Raw genomic sequence first — 12,010 nt, forward strand, 5'->3', positions numbered from 1 at the left:
ATATGATCCACCATGAACAACATAACCAGCCACCTACTGAAGAATTCTGCCCCAACCAGAAGATCTTATAAAAATGTCACACACACCCCTAATACAGCTTGGAATATATCTTGAATATTTTTGAGTGTATGTGAACATACACAAATATGAAGACTGTCTTTCAGGAAATCAAAGTGATAGCCCACTCATTTTATAACCAAACTGCATCCTGTCAGGCTAATGCCCTATCTGAGAAGCACCACAGCAGCACTACTTAATTGGGAAGTGTTGTTTTCAGCTCCAAGTCTCAACCCTGGGCTCCTCCTTTGATAGCATAGGACAAAGGAGTGTTCAATACAGTTGTAGTAGAAGGATCGTGTATGAAGTTACCTTCTGGTGAACATTGGTTCAGTAGCACTGTCTGTGCTACTGTTACAGCAGACACTTTCCAATGCCTCAGACTGAGATCTTTCCCAGAGGCATTTCTGCTACTCAGTATCACTAAAACTTTAGATTCTTGGGACTTTCCGTAGATGCTCTCCCTCTTGAATACGGTTCCTTCTCATGCTTTAAACCCTGTGATTTAACTCAATGGCTTTGCTTCCTCACCAACCTGCAATTTCACAGTTCCATGACAAGGTAAGTATAGCTTGCTGGATGCGTTACATTTCTGGACATTCAGAAATCATTCAGGTAGCTTTCACCACCAAGGCTAATAATGAAATATTTTGATAAGATATGCTGTGCAATACCCTCCCCATATTATCCTTGTTAGTCTAGCATAAACCTTAAAGAAGACCTCTGTTTATGATGGTTAGTAACCATTTTCTTGTATCAACAGAATGTAGAGACAAATGAGTTGTCCCCCAGGAACTCAATCTTGTACCTCAGAACAGGAGGGGAGTAGGGAGGGAGGTGCTATGTAAGTTTGGTGCCAGCAAAGCCTCCACAGGAGATTTACACAAGGTTGCCATCGCATATGGCAGAGTTAGTTCTGACATTTTATTCTTATTTGTGAAACCGAGATTTGTTTATTCAGAAATCCTCATTAAATTCAAATGCAACAGTGCCATCTCAGAGCCACTGCCAAGAACAATCACTAGGCTGGGAGGGAGAGACTAACAGCCTTGTCTCTAATTCTGATGACAGCACATCTTGGACTTAAAACTTCAAAGAAGATTGTTCCGTTCCCTCCAGCCAGGTCACTGCATACATTGCAAGAGGGTCCCAGTAAGCAGCCGATCTGCTTAAAAAATGTAACATTTCCATAAAGCATTGAACAGGGGTCTCAGCTTTCCTGTGTACTTTTAGAATTTAAATTTACTTTGTTAAAGAAATTGCTACTAACATGTTTAGCAAGAGAGCCATGCAAATTAGTTGCAGAAGTTTGTGAGCTGATCTGAGAGGCTTTAACAAACACATCAGTGGATTAAAATACATATAATCATTTTCCCTCCTGGACCCCTTTAACAGGGTGCTCATTTAGTTAAAATTCCAATGCCTTATCTGCCATAAGTTGTAACAATTGCTATGAGGCAGGCAAAAACCAATAGGCTAGCCCATTTGTCTGCAGGAAAAAAATCCTCTCTGGCCCTGAATATGTCAGCCAAGCATTCCATGGCAAGGTCTAACCCAGGGGTAGGCAACCTAAGGCCCAGGGGCTGGATGCGGCCCAATCACCTTCTCAATACAGCCTGCGGTCGGTCTGGGAATTAGCGTGTTTTTACATGAGTAGAATGTGTCCTTTTATTTAAAATGCATCTCTGGGTTATTTGTGGGACATAGGAATTCGTTCATTAATTTTTTTCAAAATATAGTTCGGCCCCCCACAAGCTCTGAGGGACAGTGGACCGGCCCCCTGCTGAAAAAGTTTAACCAGCACTGGCCTGCTCACCCTTAGGTGGGACCAACCAAAGCAGTGTGGGAGAGTGTGGAATCCAGGGACAATCTGAGCAGGCAGAGGCTAGGCACAGACTTAATGCAAGACTGCCAGTGTGATGTAATACAAGGGAGCCAGTGTGGTGTAGTGGTTAAGAGCGGTAGACTCGTAATCTGGTGAACCAGGTTCGATTCCCTGCTCCTCCACATGCAGCTGCTGGGTGACCTTGGGCCAGTCACACTTCTCTGAAGTCTCTCAGCCCCACTCACCTCACAGAGTGTTTGTTGTGGGGGAGGAAGGGAAAGGAGAATGTTAGCCTCGTTGAGACTCCTTCGGGTAGTGATAAACCGGGATATCAAATCCAAACTCTTCTACTGCCACCAGCAGGTCTGCCACCGCAGCAATGCCTCCCTGCTCTCACTGGATTGGCCCATTTGAAATGGGCACCTTGATGCTTGCCTGCACAGTTGCAGGGGAAGGCACAAGCATTCCCATAATGGCCTCACAGAAAAATTGGCCCCAGGCCACATCGCGCCTGCAAACTGCTGCCTCCCGAGAATTTTCAGGTAAGCGCCCATTACTGCAAATGTCAATACACGGAAAGCCAAACTGAAGTTTACTCCAATTCAGCGGTAAACAGGTTTCCCAGGGGAGAAGCGGTGGGACAAGTGGAAGTGTGGACTTGCAACTGTTTTTTTGGTTTTTTTTTGGTTGGAAGGCGTAAGTCTTTCATAGAGTGATTGATATTGCATTTGTATGGTACATTGGCACATACACTTGTCCATAATTAGCATGTGCAATGAAAAAGGAATGTAAGTTGTGAATAGAAAATGCAGCCAGTAAAGATTAATAGATATTTGTATCATTGACTTAAAATATTTATGCCAAGTTAAGCAAATCAAAGATCCAGAACTAGATAGGAATGCTTTCCTCAATCAATGCTTTTTAGTAGTACAAAAAGTCCATCAACAGCAGTATGAGCAATTGCTACTGTTCCATCAGTATTATCAAAAAGATGGTGTCTATAACAAAGCACGTTCAGTTTGCAATGTTGGTTTCTCAATGTAAAAGTAGAGCTTTGCAATTTAAAATACCTTTTCATAAAAATTGATCATCTGTTACACTTATCATCGACTTTTGACCTGCTCATTGTAGAGGGTTAAGAAAGAAAAAGTGGAGGATGAGGGGGAGGATAATAAGATGCGATTTCCTGGCATGCTTATTACAGTATTTCATTTCATACAGCACAGAGCCTTTCCAATGATAACTGTGTTAACGGTGCAATTGTTTGTTACATCTTGATTTCAACAAGAAAGCTGCCAAATGGCTGTAATATGGATAAGAGTAAAAGCATTCTTTTAAAAAATGAAGGAACTCATCAATAGAGTAAAAATAGGCATGATTGCAGTCGGAGGATTTTTGATTCTCTGATTATTTGAGTTCAATTGGGTACAAGAAAAACAGAATATGCAATTTTTTTTATCAGTCTGTAGTTTAGCTTTGCTTGGATCACTTCATTTGTAAGGAGGCTGGGCTCCCTTTTTTCAGGCTGTATACTACATTTCAGATAATATTATTTAAAAGCTGAACTTGAAAATACGTATACAGTAGTTACCAAAAACTGGGTTAGATGCAGGTGCATGGGCCAAGATCTTCTCTTTTACTATCTTTGCATCAAATGAATCAGCAACACCTATGTACAACAACTACAGGCCCACCCATTATATTTGACACTGTTGTCAAAACTAAACCACCCAGGATTAAGGTCATGAGACTACTGGCTCATAAATCATAAGAATATAAGAAGTTCTGAGCTGAATCAGGCCAAGAGACTCATCTACTCCAGCATCCTGCCCTCAGTTTCCCATCGGTGAGAATCACAAATAGGGAGAGTGCTGCTGCATCTGGTTAGGTACAACAAAGCTCTCCCCATTTGTGATTCCCAGCAACCGCTATTCATAAGGCGTTGTTGTTGTTGTTTAGTAGTTTAGTCATTTCTGACTCTTTGTGACCCCATGGACCAAAGCATACCAGGCACTCCTTTCTTCCACTGCCTTCTGCAGCTTGGTCAAACTCATGTTGGTAGCTTCAAGAACACTATCCAACCATCTCGTCCTCTGTCATCCCCTTCTCCTTGTGCCCTCCATCTTTCTCAACATCAGGGTCTTTTCCAGGGAGTCTTCTCTTCTCATGAGGTGGCCAAAGTTAACGGTATAGTGCCCCACAATTGCCATATGCATGCATTCCTGAGAATATATATTTATTATAGCAATTGGACACATGGGGGAACAAATAAGGCCATCTGTGTTTGTTTCAGCACTAATAGATAGCTCAGTTGGTAGAGCATGAGACTCTTAATCTTGAGGTTGTGGGTTCGAGTCCCACATTAGGTGAAATATTCCTACATTGCAGGCAGTTGGACTGGATTATCCTCACAGTCACTTCCAACTCTACAATTCTATAATTATGCAAGAGAAGGTGTGCAAGTGCTCCTGGGAGGCTTAAGCTGTCCTATACCAAGAGATTGTGCATCACTTCATAGGGCAGAAGCATCAATTCATCCTTACAACTAGAGGTTTTTTCATGTTATACCATACAGACATAAGAAGATCCTTATACCGAGAGAAACGTTGTTCCATCTATCCTACCACTGTAAATGTTAACTGGCAGCTTCTCTTACACGGGTGTTGAGAGCAAGAAATATCAGAGACCGAACCTGGGAATTTTTACATGACAATTATATGCATTACCATTCAGTTATGGACTTCTACTAAAGATGCAGGGATGCGGGTGGCGCTGTGGGTAAAAGCCTCAGCGACTAGGACTTGCCGATCGAAAGGTCGGCGGTTCGAATCCCCGCAGCGGGGTGCACTCCCGCTGCTCGGTCCCAGCGCCTGCCAACCTAGCAGTTCGAAAGCACTCCCGAGTGCAAGTAGATAAATAGGGACCGCTTACTAGCGGGAAGGTAAACGGCGTTTCTGTGTGCGGCTCTGGCTCACCAGAGCAGCAATGTCACGCTGGCCACGTGACCCGGAAGTGTCTGCGGACAGCGCTGGCCCCCGGCCTCTTGAGTGAGATGGGCGCACAACCCTAGAGTCTGGCAAGACTGGCCCGTACGGGCAGGGGTACCTTTACCTTTACCTTTACTAAAGATGCAAACAGAGCCGGGATTTGACATCGTTCCACAGGGCCTGCAAGAAGGAGCTGTTCCGCCAGGCCTTTGGTCGGGGCTCAGTCTGACCCCTCTCCTCTTACAATATCCTGCAGATAAGTGGCCTCTCTACCTCCTCTCACTGGCTCATACAAATAGCTGAGCCTGGTGAGTACTGAAGGTTATAATTTGTGGGTAGCCATCTGATCTTATTTTGATTTTAATCCAATTTTAAGCTGTATTTCAGTCGATTACTGAAATTTATGTCTTAATGTGATGTTTTGATGTTAGCTGCCTGAGCCTGGTTCTGGCTGGGGAGGGCGGGATATAAACAAATTATTATTATTATTATTATTATTATTATTATTATTATTATTATTATTATTATTTCCATGGGACAAAATGAAACTGCAACAAAGCATTTGATTCTAAACCAATGCGTTAAATATCGGGTATCAGCTCAGCATGATGGGGAACTTCTATTTGACAGAATATAGTATATGGGAGAAGTGTCCACAAAGCTCATTGGCAAATATTTGCCATTTCAGTCAGATTTAGGATTTTGCCATGTGCTTAATGTTACCCTGGGGCTTCTCACTTTGGCTTTGTTTGTCATACTGTAGCCTGAAAGCTGCACTTTATATCCAGACTGCTTGCAGCATGTTAAAATAAATGAACTGCTAAGAAAATCTTCTGCTTGAACTAAGCCTAGTTCCTACCATTCAAGAACAATTTGGGGGGGGGGGGCAGGGTATGGATGATTCTGGTTTCTCTCATGTCCTCATCATAGATGGCTTTCAAACAGTCAGAGTTCAGCCCAGTGATGGAACTGCATAAATTGGTCAAAGTTTTCTGGTAACTTTTAATTACTGCTTTTTTTTATTATGTTCTGAGGAGTGTGTTCTGTTGGCCCTGTATTGAAAGGTGGCCTGCTATTTATGGCAAGTATTATAAAGTTAATTTTCACCTGCCTGTGTTGTTGTTTTTTTTACAGTATCTTATGTCTCTGTATTTATTGTTGTTTATGCATTGTTTTCTTATTGCATTTTATTTAATCTATTACAAGTTTCCATCAGTGGGAATTTTGCCTAGAAAAACAAGATATAAATTTAAATATACCGTATTTTTCTCTCTATAACACACACATTTTTTCTCCTAAAAAGTAAGGGGAAATGTCTGTGCGTGTTATTGAATGTGTGGTCCCTGGAGCCGACTGGCCTGAGTGCAGAGGCAAAAATCGGGCAAAAATCAGATCGCGTGGAGGAGGGAAGGCTGCAGAGAGGAAGCTGCTGCTTTCCTGCATTCTGCCTCAGGGTCTTACTGCCCACCCTATTCTGCTTTCGGTTGCTGTGTTTGCTCAAACGCAACAAAGAGCAGGGAAATCCCCTGCCCTCCTGGCAAGCAGAGGGGAAAGGAAAGGATCGCGTCCTTCCTTCTAATTCCTTCCTAGTCACACTGCACACAGGCTCCAGCCCACCCGGCTCAGGTTCCGCCGGCTAGGAGCGCAGCCGACAGCCACCATCTCCTCCTCTCCGTGCTCCGGTGCTGCTGCTGCTGTGTCCTGCATTCTAGGGACTCGCAGGCAGCTGGAAAACATGCAGGTGGGAGAGAGAGAGAGAGAGGGCTGGCTTGGGGGGGGGGGACTTTTGCCTTCCTTTCCTCCCTCCCGTTAAACCCCTCTCCTGCATTGTTAGCCAGCTGCTTCGCCGCACACCCCTCTCGTGCTCCTTGTCTCTTCTGTGTTTTTCCTTCCCTCCCCACTTAAAACGTGGTTACAAAACATGGATTCACATGGATCCTCAGGATCTTTGCATTGGGTCACCCCAAATTCACCATCAGATCCCATAGCATGTCCATGGCTACAGCCTGCACCAAAAAAATCACGTACCCACTGTTGCCTGGGGCCACAATGGTGCAAAAACGTGGTTACAAAGCACAGATCCACATGGATTCTCAGGATTTTTGCATTGGGCTTTCCCAAACTCACCATCAAATCACATGTCTGTGGCCACAGCATGAAGCACAAAAATGATACATCCACTGTTTCATTCAGAATCATTTTTTCTTGTTTTCCTCCTCTAAAAACTATGTGCGTGTTATGGTCAGGTGCGTATTATAGAGCGAAAAATACGGTAATAAACAAATAAAACATTCCAGAATCAGATCCAGAAAAAAACCCCAACTATGTATGTAATTGATTTATAAGTCACAGTATTTGCAGTGACTTAGGAGTTAAACATGTTAACCTAAGTTAATGTGCACAGGATGTAAGGGGCCAATCCAGTTTGCCACCATATCCTTCACTCACATTACTGTTTGTGTTGTTCCACATGCAGTAGTATAATTCCTTTTCCTCCCCTGCTTGCAGCCTAATGTGTGCATCAGCTTGGCTGGATAATCCTTTTAGGAATTTTTATTCTTATGCAAACCACTATTTTATGCAACTTGGTTATTTTTTCTTTTTAAGTCAAGTGCTCAAAACTGGCAATAATAATAAACAGAAAAGAGAGTAAAAGTCATGGTATTAATATCAGTTGTTTAGTTATAATATCTAAAGTATTTCACTTGCATTCAGTTGCTGTGGCCACTAATAGGATGCAAAATGTGGTTATGGATTTTAAGCCACTAAGTAATTTGTTTAGTCTATAAGAGGAGAGTAGTTTAGTGCTTGCTTCCTGCATACATTATCCTCACAGCTTCTACTGGCCCTATGTAAATAAAAGTGGAAGGGAGAAAAGAAATTCAGTTAATTGTGCTGCTTTTACAAAGGCAAGGAAGTACAGTGGCAAGGGGTAGAATTAAGATAATATAGCAAAACGTAATTTGGGCATCCTCCAGATTTTGCATTCACTATATTCATTTTGTGTTTCACTCCCCACCCCCGCACTAGATGCAAGTATGGAAAGCGTAAGAGCTGCTGCTTTTGAAGATCACAGTGACGCCCAGGCAGAGGTTTAATTAATACTCACTGTATCATCCTCTAAGGTGGCACTAAAATACATACAAGGTACCATGATTCTAAAGATTAGCATTCATATCACAAGGTGCTGTAAAAGCTGGGAATATACAGAAGAATGCTAAGAAAACCTGTTGAGAAGAATCATTACATTGTCAACAAATAATGTTGGCTAATAACAAAGAAGGTAGGTCAAAAGTGACTAGGAGACTAAATCCCTACAAAAGCCTTCATCAAATGAGATTTTCTAAGAAAGCAGTTGCTGTATAAGTATGAGAAAAAGACAAATCTCACAAGTTGCTGCACTAATAAATATTTATTGTATTCTGTTTAATATGCTGCCATATCAACTGTGAGTTAATGTGAAATATTTTAGTGATGTAATAGGGTGGGTTACTGCTGCTGCATCTGTTGCATTAACAACAGTCACCATCACATAGTGGTATCAGGGCTATGGGGTGTAGTGGTTACAGTGTTGGACTAGGACCTGGGAGAGCAGGGTTTGAATCCCCACTCAGGCATGAAACTCAATGGGTGACCTTGGGCCAGTCACTGCCTCTCAGCCTAACTTACCTCACATGGTTGTTGTGGGAATTAAATGTGGAAGGGGAGTACCATGTATGCCACCTTGAGCTCCTTAGGACTGAAAGGTGGGGTATAAATGTGTGGAGATACAGTCCACTTTAACAGTGGTGTAGCATGGGTTGCTTGTGCCTGGGACGGGGCAAGTGTTGCACATGCCCCCCTTTGCAGTAGCCTGGGCAGCCCACATGGAGGGTGAACCAAATATAAGCAGAAATCTGTTTGTAGGATTAAGCTTGCAAATGATGTGGTGGATGACCTTTGCTCCGAAAAGCATGGTCACAATTAAAAGATTCAGGAACTCAGACCAAATTTCATAAAATCATGCAGATTTTACTAAAGCAAAACTCTACAAGAGTGAGAAACTCCAAATAATTACACAGATTAAAATAGCTCAGAAAGTAAGAAAACAACAAACACTAACTTATTGAGCAAATTAACATAAACGCTTACACTTAAATCTCAGTAGGCTCAGCAATGGAAGAAGATGCTTTCAAAAGCCCCAACAGACGCTGATCTTGCCTGGCTAGCTGCTGAGAGCTCCCACTGATCCAGGTTTTATGGGAACTTAGATCATAGGCATTCACCTCTTCCACTCAGTTACCTTGTGACACCGGCCTTGAAGCCTTAATGTGATGGAAGCTGTATGCAAGCTCATTATTTCTGAGGTTCTAACCCAGGCTTCCTCAACCTTGGCCCTCCAGATGTTTTTGGCCTACAACTCCCATGATCCCTAGCTAGCAGGACCAGTGGTCAGGGATGATGGGAATTGTAGTCTCAAAACATCTGGAGGGCTGAGGTTGAGGAAGCCTGTTCTAACCCATTCCCATAAACGAGAGAAGACAGGCAGCATCCACATCAGTAGCCACTGGTTGCTGCTGTAGTGGTAAGCCAACCATTGAGAAGCTATTGAAGCAGGAGCAGATGGGTGCAAATGTATGCTGGGATGCCTGAGGCCAAGCCAATTGTAATCCCTATCAGTGTGGCTGATGAAGATGGTGTGCCTTCTCACCCATCTGCAGTGTGGAATGTCCACCCTTATGATCTGCTCTGTGCCTCCAATGACCCCTTCAATGCTAAACATGCTCAGCATCTTGGGCAGGATCAAAAGAGCCATTTTAGGCATTCCAGGAAGCTTGTGCATGACCCACGGGGTTGTGAACTTTTTCTTTTCAAATGTCAAAATTCCTTCTGCTATATCTCAAACTGCTTTTTTAAAAAATTGTTTTTATTGAAGATTTTCTTGGGTTACAGAAGTATATACATCGTCTCTATTTTCAGATCATAAAGTCCTTTCTACAGATCAGTTATATTCAATGTGAGACTTTAATGTTCTATATACTATAAGGTTGGGAGAGAACAGAGGTGGAGAGAAAGAGCGGGGGTGGGGAGATAAGGGGGTTAGTAAACTTTCATTCTTTTTGTGTCAGCATCATGTAGGTAGGTTCTATTCATTTATTAGTTTACATTGGCATTGAGAGAGGTTGGGGGGGCCCAGGGTGCTGTTGGTTGCTTTCAGTTGGCTGCAGTGAGTTTTGCCTTACTAGAAAAGCTAACCAACAAACTGAACTAGCATGGGGACAAATAAAACAGGACACCTTTACTCCAGTGTGACTCCCCTTTATTACACACACAGTCCAACAAGACAACAACAAGAACCCACCAACAGTATACGAATCTCAAACTGCTTTTGAAACTCCCCTCAATTTCAGTGGCGCTGTACTATGTAACATAGACTGAAGTGGGAAAACTGTATGACAAACAACTATTGGGCTTCTAGAATTAGTGACATAGTACCAGGATCCCATCCTTTGTTGCCTATATTTATTGAGGCATGGGCTAAATATATTTCAAGTTGTCCTAATCTAATGTTTTTTGGGGGGGAATCCCCAAAAGGGATACAATAGTTGTGCACACTGAAATCTAGAGAATAAGTCACTAAGTATATCTCAAATATGCCAGCAACATACACTTAGGAAGTTAATACTACTTAAGGAAGGGCACTGTCTAATGAGGGTTTACTAAGATGGTATATTGTGCTTAAAGTTTACTGGCTAATCTCAATAATGTTGCATGAACATCATATCCTTTCTATTCCTAGTATAACTGGCATCATACTGTGAAAAAAAAAAAGGCAATCAAATTTTACTGCACTATCTAAGGGTGGTTATTGTCAAAAAGGATGGCTTTGGATAAGTAATTATTGATAAGAAAATATTAAATGTGCCTTTTAATTTTAATTTATAGCCTTCTTTAGGCTTTTTATGTGAGTCGCTGTCCCTTGAAAAATTGGCAAGTGGATCTTGATTTTTCTAATCCTCACTCTGAACAAATTGGAACGGTACTGAAAAGCCTTACTACATTAGTAATTGAAAGCACTTTTGGCACCTTAAAAATGAGATTTTGATGCATAGATAAATCTAGCGTCACATTACAGCGCTGCCCTTCGCAAAGTGGGCAAACTCTTCCCGCCTTGCAGTAGATTGCATAACATAGTCATTAAATGCAGATTATCTTTCAGAGGAGAAGCAGAGATTAATGAGTCAAACCAAAATGATGAATTAAATGAGCCCAATCGGACACACTTTCAAAATTAGCCTGCAAAGAGGGTTATGGTAACAAGAAGGAGCAGAGCTAGATTATCCAAACACAGTCCAGAGAAGTGTAACAACGCACAGAAGCATACATTGTTTTATGAAAGTGTTTTTGTTAGATTATCAAGAGTTTTACAGCCCAACGTATATTACAGAAATAACACATAAATTTTATTTTTCAGATTCGAAGGCATCAACACAATCTAATTGGGGGGGGGGGATATCTACTTACGGCATAGGGCAGTACAACATATGATGTGTATGTACATCCAATTCCCACAATACTTCTAAATAAAAGAAGACAGTAATGATGTATCATGGCTGTAGTGCTTTTGTGGGCAGACTGTGGGGTCTAGCTGGCTTAGGGATATTGCAGCCCCTCCCTCTGAATTCACTAAAGTAGCAGTGGTACTAGTGGTGTACATTGCCTTTTCCAGCTTATCAGAGAGGTGGGGAATGAGTGCTTCACCTGTGTGTCACGCTAAATTAGTGTGTTGGCTGCAATGTGTAGGTGTGTTGTGTGAACGCACCCCACACTCCTCCCAGGGCTGAAAACGGGTTAGTTTAAACTCCAGTTTGCTAGTAAAACTGAATTACTGTGTCGCAAAATGATGCATGTCTAAAAAATGTGTCACCAATATGAAAAGTTTGGAAAGCTCTGATCTAATTCCTTTCACTGCAGTGGTAACATTTCTATATTACTTTTCAAGGTTAAATTTACAGATATTCAAGGTCTGATTGATGTCACAGTCCTGGTAGTAAGTGAAAATAGAAGCAGAAATTATAATGGAAGTTCTCTTTAAGCAAGAATATGTTCTGAAATGCTGATGTTCTCGGTCATACTTCCCTTTGCAATGGAGGATATGCTA

Source organism: Podarcis muralis, chromosome 10, assembly GCF_964188315.1.
Source record: "Podarcis muralis chromosome 10, rPodMur119.hap1.1, whole genome shotgun sequence".
NCBI classification, from domain to species: domain Eukaryota; kingdom Metazoa; phylum Chordata; class Lepidosauria; order Squamata; family Lacertidae; genus Podarcis; species Podarcis muralis.